Source organism: Carya illinoinensis, chromosome 11 (genome assembly GCF_018687715.1).
Source record: "Carya illinoinensis cultivar Pawnee chromosome 11, C.illinoinensisPawnee_v1, whole genome shotgun sequence".
Taxonomy (NCBI): domain Eukaryota; kingdom Viridiplantae; phylum Streptophyta; class Magnoliopsida; order Fagales; family Juglandaceae; genus Carya; species Carya illinoinensis.
In genome coordinates, this window is record NC_056762.1 from 26,656,146 (window position 1) to 26,662,706 (window position 6,561).

Consider the following 6,561-nt stretch of genomic DNA (forward strand, 5'->3'; position numbering starts at 1 on the left):
ATGTATTCTACGGAAACTTATTCTTTAACTGCTTAAATACATACTCCACAGTTGTTGTGGCCCCATGTATTCTACGTGTCACAATTGCTGTGTCTCACGTAGTGTATGCGCCACAATTGCTGTGACCCCATACATAAGTAATCAAGATGAAATGTGATTGGAGTACGAAATGACTGAAGCCCTGACGTAACATAACGTGACTTGAACATAACTTGAAATACATGACTAACTTGAGATAGAAACATTTCGTAACATAGCATAAGATATAATTGACAACATATTTAACATGACATACTAGCAACAGTGAATATTACATGACTTGACATACATGTAATAGATGGCATACTTAGCATGACGTACTTGTAAGATACAGTAATACATGACAGAATATATCATGTAACAGATAAAAATTTGATGACAGAATAAATTCTGTATAATAGACAATTACGTGATAACTTGGCATGGCATGACATATATGATAACACACATACATACACTGTAGTTCCTTTACTTAGCACACATACACAATAGACTGCTAGTAAGTTAAAAGCTAACTTACATCAATCTCCGCGTTTCTTATAAAACTTCAAGTGTGACCACGAGGAACTGTAATTAGTGATTCTAAAAGTTAGAACTAAATCACTAATAATTTGAAATATGGAAAATACTAACTTAAAGAGTAAAATTTTCATTTTACTCTCTACATGTGGGAAAATGACCGTTTTACCCATAACTTAAGGATTTTCCATACTAGCTCCAAAAGTTTCCAAAATTTATATTTCTCATGTAAATTTTGTTCTAAACTTAAATATCAACTCAGAAAAATTTAAAACAAAACACAACTATGAAAAACACACTATGGCTGAAACATCCATAGGCCATTTCCCTTGATTTTTATTGCAATTCATTCCAACTTCAAACTTCATGCCTAAACCAAAATTTTACAACAAACATCTTCCAATCCTAAATTCAAAACCATACTTAAAACATCCATTTAAAAAAAAGCTAATAATCAACACCAAACTTTTTTGTAAAAAGATCCAAGCACTTGAATCACAAGTTTTGACTTTAAATCAAAACATCTCCAAGAATTTCAAAAATCAAATCTTACTTCTAACATATTCATAATATCATCCTAACATCAACCATGCTTTAAATCATCAAACGAAAGTCACCAAAATCACAAAATAACATTTGGAGTTTTTGGTTTTACACTTAGTCCAAAAACAGAAACTTTTTCCTCAACTAGTTTTGATAAATCTCTTGATCTATGACTTATAAATATATGATCTTCAAACCAAACCATCACATGGTTTAAAAAGATGTCCTAAAACATATATAAGCTTCTAATTCAAGATCACATGGTTAGAAATTAACCAAAACATAAATTTAGCCAAGAATATCCACACTTTGGCTTATTTGAATATCTCTTTGCATAAAATTTCATATCTTTGAAACTAACATCAAATATCTTCAAAATAATAATATAACATGTATATAAGATACTTAGAATCCTCCAATAAAATTATTAAAGTCATTAGAATAGGTTTAGACCACCAAAGAGTTAAACTTTCTCAAAACAGAAACTGTTTTTCTTCTTCCAGTTTCTAAGTTTCTAAATCTAAGAAAATCTTTCATCAAAACCTTTAATCATGCAAAAATTCTCAACCAATAGTCACATATACATGTTAAAAATACTCCATAAAAATTTCGGACCAATATCTATCCATTAGCTTGGTCAAAAACTCCAAACTATAACATATTCTCCAGTTTATCTCCCAGAATGACCTTTCTATAGTTTACATAATATTTGACTGACCAAATGATCTTCAAATGGGGCAAATAAGATATACATGTAAACTAGACTAAAAAAGGAACAACTTATATGAAGGAGACTTTATGATAAAATACTTACAAAAGCTTCGAAATGGGTGTGCAAAAGACCTCCTAAAAGCTGTCCGAGAGAGAGTGTTTGATATTCTTTCAATGGAAAGTATAAATGAAGATAATTTCATGGGGAGAGGTGGCTGGAGATACTTATGGATGAGATATGGAAGAGATGAGGCTGGAGTTGAGAGTTGAGTGTAGTTTTCTCCTACCCAAAATATCTATAAAAGATTATCTCATAATATTCTATCCAATAGTATCTACAAAAAATCAACTTAAGATATTTTTATCTAATAATATCTATAAAAATCAACTCAAAATATTTTTACCCAATAATATTCATGAAAATTACCTCAAGATATTTCTTTTCATCCAATAATATCTACAGTTTTGAACAGACGTTTTGTCCGAAAATATGAAAAAAAGTTATTGCGCCATAAGACTTTAAATAACCCTCCGAGTCTAATGGCACAAACCATAATACATTTTGACACTTCTAACTATCTCCAATAATCAAAAACACACTTCTGATATGATAGTAAATAATAACACTAACTATGTAGTTAGACAAAAACCTATACGATTAATGGATTCGTGAAAACTTATGGGGTTTTCACGAGATTCCTAAAGTTAATAGAAATTTCACAATTGAATTTCTAACGGGCTGTTACAGACGTGGTGGAAGAACAAATCAGAGGCAAATAGTGCAAGCTCGGGTTTATGCTGTTACACCTGGAGATGTTGATGATGAGGCACCAGCGACCCATGATGCTGGAGTAATTACAGGTATGGATCTAATTTAATTTTGGATTTGATTTTTGGTATGCTTTGGTTTCTTCTTTGTTTTTGGATTTCATGGGTTAATGTGTTTGGTTCAGGGAAAGTCTGTTTATATGAATTTTATGTTTGTACTTTGTTTGATTCAGGTGCTTCACAGTCGTTTGTATCTTCCACTTTCACTCGGATGTGTAATTTGGTTACGGAACATTTGCCAAAGTCATTGGTAGTGGCTCTACCAAATGGTGAAGTGGTATGGTATTTCAAAGTTGCTTTGGGTTGCCTTTTAAATTTTGATGGAAGGTTTTTGGATGCTGATTTGGTTATGTTTAAGCTACTGGGTTTTGATATCATCCTTGGGATGGATTGGCTATACCGATGTTCTGCGAGTATTAATTGCAGAAGTCGGGTAATTAGCTTTCAGCTCCCAGATGGTGATTATCTGGAATTTGCGGGAAGTAAGCTAAAAGAAAAGCCGATAGTTATATCGGCAATTCAACCGAGAAGAGAGATTGCATGTGGAGCGGATGCCTTCTTAGTCCAAATGGTGTCCACGCTGTCTGAGAAGAAGTCATTGTTAGATATTCCCGTTGTGGAAGAATTCCCTGACGTGTTTGTGGATAACTTGCCTGGGCTATCCCCTGTTCGTGAAATGGAGTTTGTTATTGACTTGGAACCTGGAGTGGCTCCTGTACATAAAGCTCCTTACCGGATGGCACCAGCTGAATTGAAAGAGTTGAAGGTTCAGTTGCAAGAGTTGGTGGATAAGGGGTTTATTCAACCAAGTACTTCGCCGTGGGGTGCGCCAATGCTGTTTGTTAAAAAGAAAGATGGAACCCTCCGTATTTGCATTGATTATCAGGAATTAAATAAGGTGACCATCAAGAATAAATATCCTCTCCCACGGATCGATAATTTGTTTGATCAGCTTCAAGGAGCAGCTGTGTTCTCGAAGATTGATTTGAGATCAGGATAAGACCAGTTGAGTATAAGAGACAAGGATGTGCCCAAAACTGCTTTCAGATCGAGATATGGGCATTATGAATTTAAGGTGATGCCTTTTGGGTTAGTCAATGCCCCGGCTGCTTTTATGGATTTAATGAATCGGGTATTCTGACCTTATTTGGATTCCTTTGTGGTAGTGTTTATTGATGATATTTTAATTTATTTATGAGATTTTGAAGATCATGTTTATCATCTTCGTTTAGTTCTTGGGAAATTAAGAGAACACCAGTTGTATGCCAAGCTCAGCAAATGTGAATTCTGGCTGGAGGAAGTCAGATTTCTTGGACATGTGATTTCCCGAGACAAGGTGGCTGTTGATCCTAGTAAGGTGGAAGCCATTTTGTCATGGTAGCGTTTGATGACTATGCGCGAGATTCGGAGTTTCTTGGGACTTGCCGAGTTGAAGAATAGGTTGACAACTGCACCAGTGTTGGCACTTCCAGAACCGCATAAGCCATTCGTAGTTTTCAACGATGCGTCTAAATTTGGATTGGGTTGTGTCCTTATGCAGGTGGGACGGGTTGTTGCTTATGCATCCCGTCAGCTAAAGGATCATGAGAAGAATTATCCGACGCACGATTTGGAACTGGCTGCGATTGTATTTGCTCTTAAGATTTGGCGGCACTTTTTGTATGGGGAAGCTTGCGAAGTATACACCAATCGCAAGAGCTTGAAGCACTTTTTTTCCCAGAAGAATCTGAACATGAGGCAGAGGCGATGGCTAGAGTTAATCAGTGACTACCAGTGCGAGATCAAGTATCATCCGGTTAAGGCAAATATAGTTGCGGATACTTTGAGTTGAAAGTCGCACTTGGAAGATGAAGCCGAATCATCAGAATTGGATTCTTTGCTTTGCGGGATGAGAAGACTCCTTATTGAAAGTTCGCAACAAGAGGAGATAGTGTCTTCAATTCTTGATATTCGAGTAGCTGATTTTGAGGAATTGAAGACTCTTCAAAGGAAGGATCCGAAGCTGCTAGATGTCAGAAAAAGAGTCAGAAAATCTCGAAGGCCATTGCATTATAGTATGGATAAAGATGGAATTCTTCGATTTCGGAATCGTAGAGTGGTCCCCAAAGATTCAGAATTCAAGGAGTGGATCATGGCAGAAGCTCATGCGGCCCCTTATTCAGTCCATCCTGGCAGTACGAAGATGTACTGAGACTTGAAGAAAAATTATTGGTGGGATGGAATGAAGAAGGATATTGCCTTGTATATCGAAAGATGTCACACATGCCGTCAAGTCAAGGCCGAGCATCAAAGACCTGCTGGTATGCTCCAACCCGTCCCTATTCCTGAGTGGAAGTGGGACGACATCACGATGGATTTTGTAGTAGGCTTGCCGAGGACTCCTAGTGGGAAGAACTCGGTTTGGGTGATTGTTGACCGGTTAACGAAGAGTGCTCATTTCTTGCATGTTAATAACACTGATTCCTTGGGTAAGCTGACACGCTTGTACGTGAAAGAAATAGTGCAATTGCACGGTATATTGAAGAGTATTGTATCGGATCGGGACCCAAGGTTCATGTCTCAGTTTTGGAAAAGTTTGCAGGCAACATTGGGTACTAGGTTGAAGTTCAGTACTGCATATCACCCGCAGATGGACGGCCAATTAGAGTGCACTATTTAGACCCTTGAAGATATGTTGCGAGCGTACGTTATGGAATTTCAAGGGAGTTGGGATAATCACTTGTTGCTCATAGAATTTGCGTATAATAATAGCTTCCATGCGTCCGTCTAGATGGCTCCTTATGAAGCTCTTTATGGGCGGAAGTGCAGATCGCCTTTGTGTTGGGATGAAGTCGGGGAGAATAAAATAATTGGACCTGAAATAATTCAAGAGATGCAAAGCCAAGTTCAGATTTTCAGGGAGAAAATGGCAGCAGCCCAGAGTCCTCAGAAAAGCTATGCAGATATCAGGAGGAGAGAGTTATCTTTTGAAAAAGGTGATTGGGTTTATCTCAAAATCTCTCCCATGAGAGGAGTTAAGCGTTTTGGTAAAAAGAGGAAACTGAATCCGAGGTATGTCAGCTCTTTTCAGATTCTGGAGAAAGTAGGGTCCATCGCTTATAGAGTTGCTTTGCCAGATTATTTTGGGGATATTCATGATGTCTTCCATGTATCATCCTTGAAGAAGAGTTTTGAACAACAAGAGCCGCGCTTTGTCGACTTAGAGAGTATTCAGTTGCAACCGGACCTTACTTATGAGGTTGTTCCGTCACAGATCATGGATTGGAAAGAGCAACAATTGAGATCCAAGACGATACCTCTGGTAAAGGTAGCATGGGGAGATCCGTTAGCTCAAGATTTCTCTTGGGAGAGAGTATTTGACATGATGGAGCAATACCCCTATTTGTTTGAGTAATGATGATACTTTTCTTAATCTTGGTCTCAGTGGAATCATGTGGCTTGTTTCAAGTTGGTGTTTAATCTTGCAAATTTCAAGGATGAAATTTGTTTTTAAGGGGGGGAGGATGTGATGACCCGCTTTAACGTATATTTTCACTGAAAGAGTTGTTTTTAATTTAATTAATATATTAGTTCTTTTATTTTAAATTATTTTCTTTTAAATTGGTTTTATTTTATTTGATGTGGTGTTTAATTTATTTTAGTCGTTTTATGGTTTTTAAAATCGTTTTCGGCAGATCAGTTTTTAGTTTCCGGAGATGAGGACTGGACCTCATTTCTTTCCCTCATCTTTTCTTTTTCTCTTTTTTCTTTTTCTCTTTTCTTTTTCTTTCTCTTTTGCTTTCCTTTTCTTTCTTTTTTCTTCCTTTTTTTTTCTTTCTCGGTTTTCCCCTCCCGCATGCACGAATTCTCTCTCTCCTCTCTCTCGTCGTCGGTTTGTTCTTCACCCAGACTTGCCGCTACCGGCCGACGTGGCCGACATAG